Source organism: Thamnophis elegans, chromosome Z, assembly GCF_009769535.1.
Source record: "Thamnophis elegans isolate rThaEle1 chromosome Z, rThaEle1.pri, whole genome shotgun sequence".
Lineage (NCBI taxonomy): Eukaryota > Metazoa > Chordata > Lepidosauria > Squamata > Colubridae > Thamnophis > Thamnophis elegans.
In genome coordinates, this window is record NC_045558.1 from 72,615,507 (window position 1) to 72,635,670 (window position 20,164).

Below are 20,164 nucleotides of genomic sequence, written 5' to 3' on the forward strand. Positions count from 1 at the left end.
ATATGCGTCTGCGCATCCGTGGAAGCGCAGAACTTGTCAAAACCGGGTAAGAAAGGCCGGCGGTGGGTGGATCCTTTGGCGTTCCTGGAAGTACTTACTTCCGGGTTCGCCGACCAACCGGTTCGCGGGGACCGCTGCGACACCACCTGAAACCCACTCCTGACACACACACACACATCACACAGAGTGACAGAGAGAGAGAGGAAGGGAGGGGAGAGAGATAGAGAGAAAGGGAGGGAGAGAGCTTTCAATTTGTAGGGATGTAACCTGGCTGTTTTTGCCTGCTCTCAAAAAGATGAGCAGGGTTGAACCTGGCTAATAATTGGAGGGGGAATCCACCTGGGAATCTCAGTACTGTATATTTAATAAGAAAAATATTAAAAATTGTCCAAAAGCAACAATGACAATTTCCATACTACTGCTAAGAAAATTACGACACATCAATAAAATTATAGGAGCTGAGTTAACTCAAGAGAAACTTTTCTAAAGGTAGACAGTTATATAACAATTCCACAATTCTGAAAGAACAAGCTTGTCTATATGAAATTTAATGCTACAGCAGAATGAAGTAACACTGAAGATAAGTGCAGGTTAGTCTCAATGCACAACCACAATTGAGCCCAAAATTTATGTTGTTAAGTGAGAAATTTATTGAGTTTGCCCCATTTTACAATTTTTCTTGCCACATTTGTTAAGTGAAAAAAAATTTTTTTTTAATCACCCCCGCCCCCGGTCAAAGGTGTCCCACTTTACCAATCTGAAAATCTGGTCACCTTAAGCAACAATCCTGCTTGCTCCACCACTACATCTGCAATGATCCCGTATTCCATAGTCATTTTATAAGAGAAAACAGGTATCAATCAGGATATCAATTATTAGAATAACAATATAGGAAAACATGTGATTTGAATATAGGGAAAACATTTGATTCAATTTTTTTTTAAATTCTGAGGCTATTTTTCATGTGATGGATTAATATGATGACCTGCCTTAAGCAGTATAAGCATTCCATCTGGTACATCACTAAAGTTCACACATGAAAGGCAGTGGAGGTTTCAAATTTTTTTACTACTTGTTCTGTGGATGTGGCTTATTTTGAGGAAGTGGCTTGGCAGTCATGCGGCAGGGTGGAAGTGGCTTGTTGGTCATGTGACTGGGAGGGTGTGGTCAATTTAGCAGTCCATTAAACAATACACAGCCTCCTTTTCTATTCTTTTTAATACTGCATGAGGTTTTTGTTGTAGGTTTTTTTTACGGGGGGAGGGGCGAGGTTGGCAATGCCTGGGGATTTCTGGGAATTTCTCCTCTGTGTTAGAGACACCAAAATAACCAGATGATATAAGGTCTCCTGCTGGAGCAGAGGGTTGTACTAGAGGACCTCTGAGGTCCCTTCCAGCCCTGGATTGGTGTGCTATTTCAAAGCATCCTCTTAAGCTGTGTCTAGTGCCAGGTTTGTGGTACTTCTTTCATCTCCTTTTTCCATCCATCCATATCTTATTCACTTTCCCTTCCATTTTTCTACCTTCCCTCCTCCCTCCCTTCCTCCTCCCTCTTTCTTTCTTTCTTTCTTTCTTATTTCTTTCTTCTTTCTTTCTTTCTTCTTTCTTTCTCTTTCTTTCTTTCTTCCTTTCCCTCTCCTTCCTTCCTTTCTCCCTTCCCTGCCTTTCTTTATCTCTTCCCTCCTTTCTTCCCTCTTTCTTTCTTTCTTTCTTTCTTTCTTTCTTTGTTTCTCCCTTCCCTCCCCCCCTCTTTCTTTCTCCCCTCTTTCTTTTTTCCTTCTTTCCTTCCTTCTTTCCTTTCCCCTTTCTCCCTGCTTGTGAAGAACCCCAGAAGGCTATGGTGGGTTCTGGCAGGCACTACTGCCACTTCACATGTGTGCATGCTGCGCATGTGTGCACACTTTGTGCGCATGTACAGTGCAATTAAAATTGTTCTGCGCATGCCAGAACTGAAAAACAAGATGGCAGCACCTATGGCACTGCCCCTGAGAACGGTTTGGAGTTGTGGCAGGTCTGGGTTGCTGCTGGTTCCACTGACCCCAGGTTTGCCAAACACTACAGATTCAGCTGAATCGTCCAAACCAAGCCCACCACTGCCTGAAGGTCTTTGGTAGGAGGAAGAAAAGCCAGATGTTTTGAAACTGAGAACATGCCCATTGATCATCTGGCATTTCTTTCAGCCCCACTATTGATTAGCTTAGCTTGAGCAAGGTTAGCTAGCAGCACTTTCAATGAGCTCTCATTCAAGCTCAGTGCACTTGGAGATCCCCAAATGGTGAGGATTTCATTCTTTCTCCCTTGAAGCTCCCACTCCAGCCCATTTTTGCTCCCAGGAGGCTACATGATGTCTGTGTGGGGGACATTCCCCATGCCCTTTTTTGAGCCTAGCAGGCCTCCTAAAGACCTTACCTGTAGGCAGGAGGAGACAGCTCAGTTGGGGCACAGGACAGGCACCATGTGGGAACTGGAAAGGCAACTTAGGCAGGCAAGCCACCCAGGAGATGAGGACGTGACTGGGTGGGATGGAGAGGCAGGGCAAGCAACTGGGACTAGTTTGGGGGTGTGGCCAGCCAAGGTGGCGCTGTGGTTAAATGCAGCACTGCAGGCTACTGCTAGATCAGCAGGTCAGCGGTTCAAATCTCACCGGCTCAGGGTTGACTCAGCCTTCCATCCTTCCGAGGTGGGTTAAATGAGGACCCAGATTGTTGGGGGCAATATGCTGACTCTCTGTAAACCGCTTAGAGAGGCCTGAAAGGCCTATGAAGCGGTATATAAGTCTACTGCTATTGCTATTGCTATGCTGTCCCTACCAGTTTGGTGACCCAGGTCCAATTTCCACTACCAGTTGGCTCGAGCTGGAGCAAACTGGTAGGAATCCACTCAGGTGAGAGGGTGGGAATGCCCTGACAAGAATAACCTTCTCTCATCTTCCTTCTCTTCATTGCATTTTGGAGAACAGTATTCTGAAACTGGGGACACCTTTAATGGAGGATGCTGAATCTGGGTAAAATGGTTTTGCTTTGGCCAAGAAGTCTCCTCACTTCAGGTTTCACCTTAAATTTCTATTGGAAGGAGTGGAATTTCAGATCCATTCTCCTCACATGATGAGGGTTATATCAGAATGGACTGAACGGGAGAATAAAGAAATGTTTCATCAATATTGAGATTTTTAAACTTGTGACATAGACATAAGTCATTAACAATAGCACCCATATGATACATCTTAAAAACTCAGTATAGAGTGTTTCTAGAACGGTTTTGAAAAACAGGAGGAAAAGGGGAAATGGTAATTCAACCATGAAAAACTAAAAAATGTGAGAAAGGGACTCAGAGTCCATCTTGGACTTTTGTTGCATGTATTTGAAAAGTACAGGCAAGATTTTCATGAATCAGTTACTCTATGCTACTATAATAAAGAGCATTCTTGAAATCCCTGGTGTGTCTGTTTCTTGACTTTACGTAGCTTGAAAGGATAAAACCTATGACTTAGTCTTTCTCTTATCAGACTATTATTATACAATAAAAATGGATATTTTATCTTAAGGTGGTTCTCAATGTTTCACTTACAAGAATTAAACATAATTTTTAGAAGAGGAAAAGATTATTTAATTTCTCCATAAAAGATCATAATACCTGGATAGAAATGCATGCCATTTAGTTAAAGGGAAAACAGAAATATTTGATGTTTCATAGGTCAGATATATTAAATATGTAGCAATTGGGCTAGAAATGTCTTGAGAAAGGATTTCTCTTTAGATGTTCCCGTTCCTGACCAAGAATAAATATAAAAATCACATTAAAAATGCATCTGTTACAGGTAGTCCTCGACATACAAAGTCATTTAGTGGCAGTTCAAAGTTACCAATGACACTTAAAAGTGACTATTACCATTTTCCCACTTATGGACCATTGCAGCATCCCCATGGTCATGTGATTTACATTCAGATGCTTGACAACTGATTCACATTATGATGATCACAGTGTCCCGGAGTCATGCGATCACCTTTTGAGACCTTTTGACAAGTAAACTCAATGTGGAAATCAGATTCACTTAAACAACTGTGTTACTAATTTAACAACTGCTGTGATTCATTTAACAAATGTGGCAAAAAAGTCATAAAATGGGGCAAAACTCACTTAACAAATTTTCACGTAAATTTTGGGCTAAATTGTGATCATAAGTTGAGGACTTCCTGTATGTCATTCTTAATTTAGCATTCTTCCAAATTTAACCAACCAATACCAAACATGTAAGTAAGAAGGTAACTCTTCAAGAAAAGCCTTTGTAGGTACTTTGGTAATTTAAGAAATGTTTCATAGTTCTGATGTGAAAAAAATGATAGGTGATATGTATGCTGTTGACAGTACATCTAAATTAATGTTCACATAGTAAGAGAGTTATTGAAAATAGTTAATGATTCCTTTTTTAAAAAAAATCTTTATTATTTGATTTTCAACATCCCTCACCCCAACATCACCAGGCAAGTGGGTGTTCCTGTCATATAGAAAAAAGCAGTAGGAAGCTGGATCCATAATTTATGGTGTGTGTGTGTGTGTGTGTGTGTGTGAGAGAGAGAGAGACAGAGAGAGAGAGAGAGAGAGAGAGAGAGAGAGAGAGAGAGAGAGAGAGGAGAGAGAGAGAGACAGAGACAGAGACAGAGACAGACAGACAGACAGACAGACAGACAGACAGACAGACAGAGAATGAATGGAGGGTAGATGTGAATTTATATTTATGTGGTGTATCTGAACCAGGATATTCTTCTGAGGCCTATGAAGACTGTCTGCTGTTTTTATTCATTAGCACCTCCAAAGACTAATTGCCATCAGGTGTGTAGGTGGTATTTCTGGCAGAGAGCAAAAAAGTGGAATTGGTTTGATGACAATCCATGATTTGCCAATGACTTGTCAGGAAAAAAAATCCTGATCTTGTTTTACTCCCCCATTTACATTCAGACACAGATGCTCCAAGAGATGTGCATCATTTCCCCCAATTGGAATTTGAAATATAGTGCATCCAACATAGGACCTATGTTGAAGCTGCAGGGTATTGCCACTGAATGCTATGATGGTAGTGGTGACTGCGAAATAGCTAAAAGAAAATGAACACCTGTAGTTACAGATGAAGCTTAACAGAGCACAATGTACTATAGATTTTTTTTAAGTGTCACATTGGGAGACCTGCTTGATAGATCAGGCATATGGCATATTCTCAGGGGCTTCTCAGAACTTGCTGTCTACTGCTTAATATTTTGAGTTAACAGCAATTTGAATCAAAATATTTTGGTTTTGGGTGGAAAAATTAAAGTAAATATGGGCTAGTGCGTAGGGTCTGTGGGTTAGATGTGTTTATATTGTTATGATGAAATATGCATTTGGTAGAGGAGAATGCTTCAATTGAAAGTTTGATACATATTTTGTGGGTTTGGTGTTGCAGTAATTAGCGCATTTAACACATGATGTTTTTTTGCCCTGCTACTTTGTTCTTCCATTCAAAATTGGATTATATAATTAAAATTAATACACAGTTCTATATATTATTTTTCTAATACATGGTTGTTAGTTCTGTGAGAATGAGTGGCTGATCAAAATGAATATGAAAGGTGAAGTCTTTTAACTTACTTTATTATAATGTGACATAGATTAATAAAAAGGAGAGCCTCTGATTTATAGAATTGATATAAGATAACTGCATTTACATTTACATTGCATGAGTTCTATTAATCTTTATGATTCAGAGTATAAACTGATTACCAGATGGATCAAGAAGAACTTTCTCCCTGTGGTATAACATGTTACAATTAGATGGTGTGAATGTTATCTCTTCCTATGAAGAGTACAACTTTTTCTGAATGTTCAGTTAGAAATATTTGTAAGAGAAGTTATAGCATAGTTTCTGTTCCTTGGCAAAAATTATTTCTCAACATAGTTTATATCAAAGTATATAGTGCTTCTTTTATTTATTAGGTTGCAAATTACTACGATTTAATTTACTACTCTGCTTTCAATGTTTAGTGATCTTAACAAGGGAATTAATTTTTATTAAAATCCCTGGTTATTGCTACTTCTTGTTTCAGAATGAATTTGGAACTTTTCTTAAATCAAGCAAAACCTTAAAAAATAGAATTTTAGTAAGACTAAACATTTCCCAAGGAAGAGAGAAAACATTGCATAATCACAGTGGAAGTTTTTCCTACTTCAGAAAAGATTATCATGACTGAAGTATTATTTTCAGGACCTTGTTGGGTGTATGAAAAAATTAAATCTAAATTAATCCTAAAATACAATATATTAAGGCTATTTTAGATAGTATATATGTGTTTGTGCAGAGTGGAGAGTTTTATATTCTGTTAGGAAGTTTGAATAAGGGAATTATAGGGTGTAATGTATAGTTACAGGCAATATATTTTGATAGGTTTAAAGGAATTAATTTCATTTAGAATCTGTAATAAAATATTCTGAACACACATTGCAAATTTTGTCTCAAGTTCAGAAAAAGAAGAAAATCTAGTTCTGAAGTTAATCGTTATTAGATGCCCCTGGCAAGAACAACAGAATTTACTTAACTGAAGTGTTGAATGTTTCCTCTGAAGTGTTAAATGGCCCTTCTGCTCTCATTCAACATATGTATCTGTATATGTGAGGATGGAGAAAGGAACCCTTGGCTACTAAACTGCTGAAAGCCTACTTATCCATTGGGAACAATTTCTAATATTGAAGCAATGGGAGAAGTGTTGCCCCTTCACTAAAAAACAAAAGGAGGTTGTGTAGCTTGCAAATCAGAAGAAAATAGAGATATCTGCCATTATCAAATCTTTATTCAGTCATAGACCAGCATGTAGTACAGAATAATTAATTAGAATAAAATACAAAAGAAAGGAAATATGTTTATGTGTATGTGTGTTTGTGTGTATGTATGCATGTATTCCAAAGTATCTAAGAAGATTAGAATCAATCCTACAGTGTAAAGTACAGTGAGTAGAACTTGATGTAGACCTGTGATGGCGACCCTATGGTACGCATGCCAGAGGTGGCAGGCTTGGCCCTCTCTGTGGGCATGCGCGCCATTGCCAGCTGCTCTTCTGGATTCTGGCACGCACATGCGAGCTTGCCAGCTGGTTTGCACAGATGCTGGAGCACTGAAAATGGCCTGAAAAATAGCCTGAAAAACATCCAAAAGCGAGGCTGTTTTTCATGCCATTTTCAGGCTGTTTTTTTCTGGCCAAAATCAGAGCTAAAACACCCTGAAAATAGCCTGAAAAAAGGCCCAAAAATATCCTGAAAATGCCCTTGAAACAAGCAGTTTTTGGGGGGCATTCCACACCATTTTTGGACTGTTTTTGGCACAAAACAGCAGAAAAATGGCCTGAAAATGGCCCCAAAAATGCCCCCAAAACAGGCATTTGTGCACCAGCCAGCTGGTCTTCAGGTTTCCAGTGCTCTGGTGTGTGCATGCACATGCATGTTCGTACTTTCCAGTTTGGGCACTTGGTGCCAAAAAGGTTCACTATCACTGATGTAGACTGATGGAGTCAGATTGATCTGATAACAGCATTTTAAAGATAAAATGAATTAGAATGGTCAAGGTATTTAATAAAAGGTGGAAATAATAAATCCTGGCATGTACTTTCATGGGGGAATAACAATGCATAACATCTTCCGTTGATTCAATTATTCCACCACCACATGAGCACAGTCTTTGTTCAAAAGGGACTTTTCTATTTCATCCTTCAATAATGGCTTTTGGAAGTAATTGAATTTGACTAAAGAAAGGGTCTTTCTGAGATCTCTGTAGAAAACCTGATCAGACCCAAAGAGATTGCTATCCTGAAGCTATGAGATAAAACAAGGCCTGTTCCTGGCACTTATTGCATAGATCTGACATATCATGTTTATTCTTGTATTCCTATGTTTCAATGAGCTCAGAATTATATGAAATATTAGTCTCTAACATACTAATATATATTTTAAGTGGTAGTACTCTCCAGAAACTTAAAGAGTGGTAGGACTCACTCTAGAAGAAAAGCATAGAGTGAGGATTCAAGGTTATACTGGAATACATTGAAATGGGAGGTGGTGTTGGTGAGACAGGAAATCCCATTAATATCTGCACAGAGACCACACAGAGAGATTATTATTGTGATACGTAATATTTTATGATAGGGAGATGCAGCAAATATTTTAGAAAAGCCATATTTTTAGATTCTCAGTCATCCTTGAGTTCTTTTGATATGTCTGCACATGAATGTAATGGAGTGTTGAACCTAAATCTCTTGCATATAAAGCCTAGTTCTGGTCTTGGGCAAGGTTCTTTTAGCTAATCCTATATCAAGTTGAAAATGAAATATTTCATTTTTGGAGTGAGGCATGTAATGGCTTCTCCATGAATCTACCTTTGATAGTTGGAAATTCTGTGTTGAGTAGTTCAAAGAAATAGCTAATATTCATACTGTTGAAGTGTGAAAATTTCATTTTCAGATTAAGTTATGTAGTAGATCTGATTTTAGTGCAGATATTCATGGAGCTTCCTGTCTCCCCAACACTACATTCCATTTCAGTATATTCCAGTATAGTGGACAAAAGAACAGTGGCAGCAGGTTTCTGGATTTCAAGCATGCTGGCAATAGTCAAATTCTGACTGCAAGTTTCTCTTGGTATTAATGCTCTACAAGTGTTATAGATTTACATAAATATTGCAACAAGCCTAATCAGTCTCTCTTTAATGTCAATAATGATATTCAGAAGAACCTAGAATAACAGAGTTGGAAAAGACCTTGGAGGACATCTAGTCCAACCTCCTGCTCAAGCATCACGGTCGTAACAGGGAGGGGCAGATATGGCGGGGACTTTAGGGCTGGCCATTACCGGGGAAGGAGGGCTCGCTACGTCATAGAGATCCCTCCTTCCGGCCCTACAAGTCCCACTCCAAGGCCAGATGGCGCGAGTAATCAGGACCCTGGTCTCAGGCTGTTGTCGCTAAATGCCAGGTCTGTAGTTCACAAGGCTCCCCTCGTCCGGGACTTAATCTTAGACAAGGGGGCAGACCTGGCATGTATTACTGAAACCTGGCTGGGCCCAGAGGGAGGAGTCCCCCTCGTAGAGATGTGCCCAGAAGGTTTTCAGGTGCTTCATCAGCCAAGAACCCAGGGAAGGGGTGGAGGTATGGCGATTGTTATCCGAGAGTCTTTAGCACCTCGTAGGATCCCTGCTTGTCGGGTGTGAGTCCCTGTTGGTGAAGTTGGACCTCAAGGGTCAAGTGGGGTTGCTGTTAACATACCTGCCTCCCAACAGCGTTGCAGCAGCCCTCCCCTCGCTCCTCGAGTCAGTAGCCGAGCTGGCGGTTGAGTTCCCAAGGCTTATGGTTCTGGGGGACTTCAATTTGCCTTCGCTCGGTGAACACTCTGATGGAGTGCAGGAGTTCATGGCTTCCATGACAGCCATGGGCCTGACCCAGGTAATTCGGGGCCCAACTCATTCAGCGGGTCACACGCTCGACCTCGTATTCCTCTCGGAGCAGTGGACTTGTGATCTTGGTCTGAGGGGTAGTGAGATCATACCCCTGTCGTGGTCAGACCATTGCCTACTGAGGCTTGACTTTCGGAGGCCAAACCTCCACTGTAGGGAGGAGGAACCGACCAGGTGGTTCCGCCCCAGGCGACTTATGGACCCCTTGAGGTTCCAGACAGAGCTTGGGGTTATTCCTGATACTCTCGCCCACAGTCCGGTGGAGACTCTGGTTGCTGCCTGGAACTCGGCAGTGTCGGAGTCTCTTGACCGGATTGCGCCACTACGGCCACTCCGAGGCAGTGGATCCAGGAGACCCCCTTGGTTCACCAAGGAACTCTGGGAGAGGAAGCGCCGGAAGAGACGCCTAGAGCACTTGTGGAGATCCAACAGATCCGAATCGAACCGAGCACTTTTAACATCGTGCATCAAGGAGTACATCAGGGCAATTAGGACGGCAAAAAGATCTTACATTGCCACCTTGATTGCCTCCGCTGAGTCCCGCCCAGCCTCCCTGTTTAGGATAACCCGTTCCCTCCTAAATAGGAGGGATACGGAGGATCCCCTGCAGGGTAGGGCTGAGGAGTACGTCCAGTTCTTAGTGGACAAAGTTGCTCGGTTTCGGTCGGAGTTGGACTCCGATTCTGCAGATCCAGTCGAGGCACAGGGGGAGAATCTGGTTGACCATCGCTGGGTTGAGTTTCAGGATGTTGCCCCAGGGGACGTGGACAAGGCCATGAGAGCTGTGAGTGCCTCCACTTGTGTACTGGACCCGTGCCCCTCCTGGCTGGTTGCTAACAGCAGGGAGGTGACACGGGGCTGGATCCAGGCGATTGTTACCGCCTCGCTTCGGGAGGGGGTCTTCCCCCCCCGCACTCAAAGCGGCGGTGGTGAGGCCCCTCCTGAAGAAACCATCTCTGGATCCAGCCGTTCTTAACAATTATCGTCCAGTCTCCAACCTCCCCTTTGTGGGGAAGGTTGTTGAGAAGGTGGTGGCCTTTCAGCTCCAGCGGTCCTTGGAGGAAGCTAACTATCTTGACCCATTCCAGTCCGGCTTCAGGCCTGGCTACAGCACAGAAACCGCTTTGGTCGCATTGACCGATGATCTCTGGAGAGCCAGGGACGGAGGCCATGCCTCCATTCTGGTTCTCCTTGACCTCTCAGCGGCTTTCGATACCATCGACCATGGTATCCTTCTGCGACGACTGCGGGAGGTGGGGGTGGGAGGCACCGTTTTGCGGTGGTTCTCCTCTTACCTCTCGGACAGGTCGCAGTCGGTGTTAGTTGGAGGGCAGAGATCGACCCCTAGGCCCCTAACATATGGGGTGCCGCAGGGTTCGGTCCTGTCCCCCCTACTTTTCAACATCTACATGAAACCACTGGGCGAGATCATTCGGCGGCACGGGATAAAATACCATCAATATGCGGACGATACTCAGTTGTATCTGTCCGCCCCGTGCCAACTCAATGAAGCGGTGGACGTGATGAACCAGGGACTAGAAGCCGTTAGGGACTGGATGAGGGTCAACAAACTCGTGCTCAACCCAGATAAGACCGAGTGGCTGTTGTGTTTCCCTCCCGCCAATTTGGCAGGTTTTCCATCTCTCAGGCTGGGGGGTCAAACATTACATCCCTCAGACAGGGTCCGCAACTTGGGAGTCCTCCTGGACCCACAGCTGACTTTTGAACACCATTTATCAGCTGTGACGAGGGGGGCATTTGCCCAGGTTCGCCTGGTGCACCAGTTGCGCCCCTACCTGAATCGGGAGGCTCTCACAACAGTCACTCATGCTCTTGTGACCTCTAGACTGGAATACTGCAACGTGCTCTACATGGGGCTGCCCTTGAGGAGTATACGGCGACTTCAGCTAGTCCAGAATGCAGCCGCGCGAGCGATTGTGGGTGCACCTCGCTTCACCCACATAACACCTATCCTCCGCGAGCTGCACTGGCTATCTGTCGATCTCCGGATACGCTTCAAGGTGCTACTTGTCACTCATAAAGCCCTCCATGGTAGTGGATCTGGGTACTTGAGAGACCGCCTACTGCCAATTACCTCCACACGACCCATTAGATCTCACCGATTGGGCCTCCTCCAGGTTCCATCTGCGGGTCAATGCCGACTGGCGACCACGCGGAGGAGGGCTTTCTCGGTGGCAGCTCCGACCCTATGGAATGATCTCCCCATGGAGATTCGCCCCCTCACCACTCTCCAGACCTTCCGCACAGCCATTAGAATCTGGCTATCCCGCCAGGCCTAGGGCTAAGATTGCACCCTCCCGAATGGTATGAATGTTGTGTTTTCTTTTAATTATGTTTTTTCATATATGTAAAAGTCTGTTTCCCTTTTCCCTTTCGGATGTGAGCCGCCCTGAGTCCCCCCAGGGAAAAGGGCGGCATACAAATAAACTTCTGAATCTGAATCTGAATCTGAAGGCAAGAGATTCCATACCATTCAGACAAAAGAATGAAAAGATTTATTGGGCAGACTGTTTTCCACAATCTTCCCAGTATTGATGTCAGGCTGATTGGTCTGTAATTTCCTGGATCTGTTCCCCGCTCCCTTTAAAAAAAAAATACAGTTTTTTCTTTAACATATATGATTGCTTAGTGAGCAGTATATTGTCTGGGTCAATCTACTTTAAACACAATACTAATAACAATAATACTATTTAAGTATACATAGTAGTACTCTTCCAACTTTTAACATTTACATATACTTAGTAATTGTAGTAGGTTATATTATATGATAATATGCATAATATTTTCCAAATTTTCAATTTCTATTCAATTTTTTCTATTTTTTAATAAAATAAACCCCATGTTAAAAGGTATTTAATCTCTATCTGTCATTTCTTGTCCTTTTTAGTATTTCAAATTTATTGGTTTTTTTGATAGGTCTCCCATGCTCTTCCCTTGGGATCTTGTATCCCTTTACATCACTCTTATTTAATCTAAGTATGTCTTCTTCCTCCACATCTGCCTCTCACTGTCTAATCTCTGAAACACTAATCAGTAATTCTGTCATCACTTCTGGGAGATCTTTCTCTTTACCCTCTTCTACCCTTTGACCTCTTGCGAGATAATCTACCTGCTCGATTTAAAAAAACAACACTATCTTTTTCGTCTCTTTATCTGCTTGTTTATTTGTTGATTTATCTCCTCTATTTTTTCCTCTATTCCTTTTGGTTTCTGCTCTACTTTCTGAATTTTTTGTTCCTTCTTTATTGTCATTTGCTGGAGTTTTCTAGTCCCACATCTGTATCATGCATTTCCATCATCTCCCTATGGCTCCTTGTCATCTCTTCCTGAATACTTTGAAGCATTAATAATATTTCTCTTTGGAGTGTATTTGTTTTCTCTTGTTTTAGTTATTTTAATGGGCTAGAAGTTACTTATTAGTCCATCAAAATCCCAATATCCCAAGTGTCCAAAAACACAAAAAGCCAATGTTGGAAAAAATTACTCAGTCCCTGAACTGTTCATCAGAATCCACAATGTTTGTAGTCCTCTGAACCTGTCATGTTTTCCCCCTTTTTTGAAGATGCGGATTACATCAGCTCTTTTCCAAGCCTCAGGTAGTTCCCAAGAACTTTGAAAGATGTGGCTCAATAGTTCTGAGATAACTTCTGCCAATTCCTTCAGAACTCTGGGATGTAACTCATCAGGATCTGGAAATGTGAATCCATCTAGAGTAAGGTGACCAGATTTTAACATTGGTGAAGAGGGACAACATTGACCCGGGGGGGGGGGGGGTTGATTAAGTTTTTTTAAAAAAATCGGGACTTTTTAAAAACGCTGCGGGACGCAGGACAAATTGTTCAAAATCGGGACCGCCCCATCAAAAGTGGGACGTCTGGTCACCTTAGACTAGAGGTGCTGATTGAGGAGGATGAGGATGAAGATGTCTCCTTCAAACAGAAGCATGTGACTGACAATTCTATATATAACTGAACAGCAGCTTGGGATGTGAGGTGGGAAGGTTGTTGGAGTGGGGCTGAAAATTAAAAAAAAATGCTTTTCAAACACTTGAAATAGAGTGATGCTGTATTAAACACTGCTTGAAGGCATATAAACATCCATATGGGTGTTATATGTGCACTAAAGCAGTGCACCTGCTTTGTATAAATAGCAGTGTGCTCTGTTCTCACACTATGCAATCTTGGATCAGTGTTGTGTGGAGTTTACCAATGTGTTAGTGGATGGCTCAAAGTGGACAAAACAGGCAAATGTAATACATGTGTCAGCTGAACATGGATTGTGTAAAACACCAAAGAAATGCTGTACTAGCATCTCATGGCAGGATCATAGCTGTTTCTCAAATTAATGTTGACCCAGGCATTTTTTCCCTCAGAATTATCACATTTCCCACTCTCCTGCCTGTTGTATTTATTTGATCTCCACTTACATAATGTAAGGATTGAGTGAAAAATAATGGCTCCAAGGATGTCAATTGCCATAAAAGGTAGTACTGACATGTTAGAAATGCTGAATCATTGTTTTGTTTTGATTGTTGAGAAGTAGTTTTGAAAAAACATTGGGTTGTTATTATTTGTGAAATGGAAGGCTGTGACAGGTTCTCAAGCATGCTTTAAGCAACATGCCACAACTGAATTTTTGAGTGCTGAAGTCGCTTCAACTGAAATTCACTGCTGAAAGCAGCTTCTTTATGGTGATGATTATGTTGCCGTAAGTATAATGGTTGCTGGGCCAAAAATATAAATATGGTGAACCAGAAAGAGCTGATTTGTATGATCAAAAATGAAGTGAATGTTGCAATAACATCATCAAGCTGATGAATTGATTCAGGGCAATTAAATCATTCAAAGGGTGATGCTGTCAATCTTGGTATTTCACAGGAATATATGAGACACAATATTCTTCAATATCAGCAGTACAGTTGTGTGTGCAGTGATAAAGTATTTTTACTGACAATGACAAATTGCTTTATGATGTCATTTTATGATTTTCAAACATTTTGTACATTTTTCTGTGTACAACAATAATACTTATATAATAGTTTTTTAAAAGGGTCCTGTTAGGAGGGCTATGTCATTAATTTTGGAGGATAACTTGCTTTTAAATACTTCAAAATAGTCTTGTATCTTTCATTTGTAAATATTTAAAATTTCTATACAAGTCCCTCCACCAAAATATGTATTTTATATTCTAATGAGATACAAGTAACAAATCTAGTATTAATGTTTGCCATACCATGGGAATTAAATATGTATTGTCTGATGAGATTAATTTCACATCACTTGTCACTTTAAATAAAAATAAAAACAATGCAGTATTATTATTCTTATTAGAGTTCTAATAAAAATTTTCTCTAATATTTCAATCCTGTGTATATTTTCTTAAAAATGGCACCAATTAGCAAAATGTTTACAGTTTACCAATAGACCTGTTTGCCATGATAGTGAAGCTATGAAGAAATAAAATGTAGTCATTTAACTACCAACTCACTCCAGATGCCTTTACCCAGTCATTAGGTCTCAAGTTAATCTACTTCCAAGGGAATGCTCCTGTGAAAGGGAGTATAGTACAAGTTCCTCTGCCTTGGTTTATAAGCATAATAATTAGTAAGATTTATCTCTATGTAAATAGTCATAAAATATAATTATATGAATTAAATGCAGTCTTATTCAAGGATATAAATTATTGTTATTGGCTATTTTTAAAAAAATAAATGTAATATAGGTAGTCCTCACTATACAACAGTTCATTTAGTGACAGTTCAAAGTTACAACGGCACTGAAAAAGGACTTCTACTGTTTTTCACACTTATGACCATTGCAGCATCCCCATGGTCACGAGGTTTACATTCGGATGCTTGGCAACTGACACAGATTTATGACAGTTGCAGTTTTCCGGAGTCATGTAATTCCCTTTCGCGGCCCTCTGACAAGCAAAGAATGGGGAAAGTAGATTCACTCAACAAACATGTTACTAATTTACCTGCAATGATTCACTTAACAAATGTGGCAAGAAAAATTGTAAAATGGGGCAAAACTCAATAAATTTCTCACTTAACAACATACATTTTGGGCTCAATTGTGGTCGTGCATTGAGGACTACCTGCACTTATCTTCAGTGTTACTTCATTCTGCTATAGCATTAAATTTCATATAGAACAAGCTTGTTCTTTCAGAATTGTGGAATTGTTATATAACTGTCTACCTTTAGAAAAGTTTCTCTTGAATTAAACTCAGCTCCTATAATTTTATTGATGTGTCGTAATTTTGTTAGCAGTAACATGGAAATTGTCAGTTGCTTTTGGACAATTTTTGTTATCCCACTATTCCCCACCTCCTCTTTCTCCCTCTCTTTCTCTTTTTGGGGGGAAGGAGGAGAAAGGACAAAAAGGAGAAAGAGGGAGAAAGAGGACGTGGGGGATAGTGGGATATTAAAAATTGTCCAAAAGCAACTGACAATTTCCATGCTACTGCTAAGAAAAGGACAAAAAGGAGGAAGAGAGGGAGAAAAAGGAGGTGGGGGATAGTTCTTCTCTCCCCCGCAGCAAACTTGTGACAGCCGCCCGAGGTTCCCCCCCATGCCTTCTCGCCTTCTCTCAGGTGGAAGTTGCTTTCAATCACCCTCTTGCAAGGCTCTCAACTCCTCCAGGGACTCTTCACTGCGGTGGCTCGACAAGCTCAGGCTTTCTCCTGCTGCTATTGCTGCTGCCGTCTGGCTCCAGCAGAACACGGCATGGGACAGCTTGGGGACCAAGCGCGGCCGGTACAAAATACTGTCCATACCGCACCTAGTAGGTCCTAGGAGACAGCCCGTGCAAGTTTCCGCCATCCTCCTTGCACCCACACCCGCTCCCATTCTTTTTGGAGGCCAGGCATCTTGGGCAAGTCTGGGGACCTTGCAAAGGCCTTGTGAGGTCCCCAAACATGTCAAAGACATCAGCTGCATAAGTTCCCACTCCTGCCCTCGCGCCCGCGCCCATTCTTTTCAGAGGCCTGGCATCTTGGGAAAGTCCGGGGACCTTGCAAAGGCCTTGTGAGGTCCATGAACATGACAAAGACACCATCCGCATAAGTTCCCGCCCCTGCCCTTGTGCCCACGCATGTTCTTTTTGGAGGCCTGGCAGCTTGGGCAAGTCCAGGGACCTTGCAAAGGCCTTGCAAGGTCCCCGAACATGTCTAAGATGCCAGCCGTGTAAGTTCCCGCCCCTTCCCTCATGCCTGCACCTGTTCTTTTTGGAGGCCTAGCATATACATGTAAAACCATGTGCAATTCAGTAAGGCTTACTCCTTAATATATTAGTTCAGGACTTACAGCTTTATGACGTCGTTTTTTCCATATTGTAGCTTTTCAATTTACTACTGCATAGCGACATTGTGAGCTATAGTGCAGAATCCAGATGCTATCACGAGTAGGATAAGTCTTTCCTTGAATATCTAGGCTTTCTGCTTTCCAAAAGCATCAAACTGAGAGATTAAATATTTGTCTCAACAGATTGGGATGAGTGACATTCTCGTTCCTATAGAGATGGCTATTCTTTAGGCACAGCTACAGCGCTTTTTGTCCTCCTTTGGAAGCTGTCTCTCGTGACGTTTGCGAGCCAATCAAGAATGTGGCTTTGAAAACCTGTGGCATGATCGTGCTGCGCGGGAGCGAGTGTCTCTCCCCGAATATGGAAGACATGGTGGGCAACTTGTATGTATCCTAGAAAATCAGTAAGACCCGCTGGTGGCCCATATCTGCCATGGCCTTGCAGCCTCTTTACATTGGTAAAGATAAAAATTAAAACAAAAATCAGGCCTTTTTAAGAACGCAGCTGGATGCGGGACAAATTGTGCAAAATCGTGACTGTCCCGCCAAAAGCGGGACTTCTGGTCACCTTAATCTAGAGCAGACAAGTGTTCTGCCAACAGTAGGAAACTCATGGGGACTATGTTGCTGAAAATGCACAGAAGAGCTTGATTCCTATCTTCAGATTACTCAGAACAAGAGAAAGCCATTGTATTCCTGCTACACTCAAACTTTTAGCAGCGAAGTCACTAGTACAACTTCTGTTTTTTGACAGATTTTTTTATTATATTTTCCCTTCTACAACACCTTACAGTCATTACATCAACATTGTTATGTCATCATACCTGTACATGTATATAATATTTTGCATCTATAGTTACACACTTTATACACAGTTCTATATATATTTATATATATTGTTTTTTGGCTTAATTAATTTTGTTCCTGTTTTGCAGCCATTTGTACCAATTGTTCCAAATTTCATGATATTCTGACTCTTCTTAATCTTTTAATTTCAGTGTTAATTTGTCCATCTCTGCACAATCCAAAGGTTTTTTTTATCACTAATTCGTCTGAGGGGATAGTATTTTGTTTCCAGCATTGGGCAAATGCTATTCTAGCTGTAGTTAGCAGATGTGTTAATATGTACTTAATTTTCTTTGTATATTTCCCTTTGATTATTCCCAGTAGAAAGATTTTGGGTTTGTATTTTATCTGTTCTCCTGTAATTTCTTGCACCCATTTCCAAATTTTTGTCCAATATTTTTGTGTTTCAAGGCAGGTCCACCACATGTGATAATAGGTCCCTTGTACTTTTTTACACTTCCAGCAGGACGGCTTCATGTTCGGGTACATTTTTGCCAATCTTGTTGGTGATAAATGCCAATGATAAAACGTTTTGAATATATTTTCTTTAAGTGCTGCTGATCGTGTTAATTTATAATTTGTGTTCCAAATTCTTTCCCAATCCACTATATCAATGTTGTAACCAAAGTTTTTGGCCCATGCTATCATGCAACCTTTAACTTTTTCTTCTTCTAATGTTACTTCTAATAAATATTTGTAAATTTTCATTATGAATTTATTTTCCGGGCCAATTAAAATTTTATCTATTTGTTGTAATTCTGTGTATATTCCATATTCTTTTACGTCTTTTTTGTATCTTGATTGTAGTTGGAGATATGGCCACCAATCTATATTTATATTTTGGTCCTTTAATTCTGGATTTTTTTTCAAATTCCCTTGGCTGTCTAAAATTTCACTATATCCAACCATTTTCGAAAGATCTAGTATTGGGGTGTGTCATGGCTTCCACAGTGGAAAGCCATGTTGGCATTTTCATGTAATGTTTTTATCTAATTTTATTCCAGACCTGTATCAGTGCATCTCTAATATAGTATCTGTGAAAGTATTTTTTTTTCTTTTTACCCTCTTCCCATAGGAAAAAATGCCATCCCATTTGCAAATTGTGGCCCTCTATTCTTTTATTTTTTAAATTTATCCAGTCCCTGATCCATGTTAGTGCTGCTGCTTTGTAATAAAGCTCCCAGTCCGGGAGTCCCATACCACCTCTGCTTCTGTCATCCTATAAAGCTTTCAACTTTATCCTGGCTTTCTAGTACAACTTTTCATGGTGCCCAACCAGTGTCATTTGCCAATTCTGCTGCATTAGAATTCATTCAGTCCAAATTTCTAAGACTGGCACTTCAAGTCCCAAAACTTGAAACCTCAGTCACACTGAGACTGAAGATACACCTCGCGAAAGTATGGGTGACCATATTGAACTGAGCACAATTTAAATTATCCTTTTTAACTATGATGGATGATTTTCAGTCCAAATGGAAAAGTAGAAACTAAAGTCTCACCCTTGGATTTCTTTACAAGTCATCTACTCTGATTGGGATATGATCAGACTAAAGCACTCATTAAACAGTGTGCGGTAGACACAGTATGCCAAATTTACCAAATCAGATCCCAAACTTCATTGCCACTTAAATACAGAGGGTGCTCTGCCTCTCCTATGACATATTTAATCAACCTCAAATCACATAACAATTAAAGGGCCACTAAGGCCTGATTTCATGCCCTCCCCTCAACTGTCCTTAAAAGCTGATATAACGGAATTCCCTATCTGGAGAAACAATACCCATGTGACAAAAAATAACAAAGCATGTACTCATCCAGTGCCTGCATTAGACAGACATTTGTAGTAGCCTCATTTCACCATTATTGTATAAATGCCCAGGCAGCACAAGACAATTCTACACTTCCTTGCTGCTTAAAGATACTAATCCTGCTACAGTATAAAATGTTGCTAGGTTTTGTGCAGCTATACTTATACTCTACCAGATGATGACCAGTTCCTTAAAACTGGTATTAGTGAGCATTTAGTTTATTAGCTTAGAGCCTTTGTATTGTTATAGATTTAATTTCCTATATATTAACTTGTATGTTTCCCTACATTCATCTGAAGTTTCTATTGTTCCCTTCAAATTTTAGATATACTTTTGTTTTTATATATACTTTGTCTATTTTCAGATATTTTTCTTTTAAATTAGACTTTTGTGCCATTTGTTGTATGCCTTTTAATCCTATATTGCTCACCTTCCTTATGGTTTTGTATACACATACACATACACACACACTCTCTCTCACACATTTTTATACTTTTTAGCTTTTTAAAAATTACTTGTGGTAAGATCACCCATCTCCTTTTCATTCCACCCCCCCACCCACAATCACATAAAATAACCTGAAGTCAGGAAAAAAAGAAACATAGAAGCCTTTAAAAGTAAAAGAACATGGTCTCCCCCCTCCCCATTCTTTAGGAAATAGTCAGAGTAAGACTGAACTTATGAATGGAAATAATGTTTCATTCACGAACTCTGGTTTTC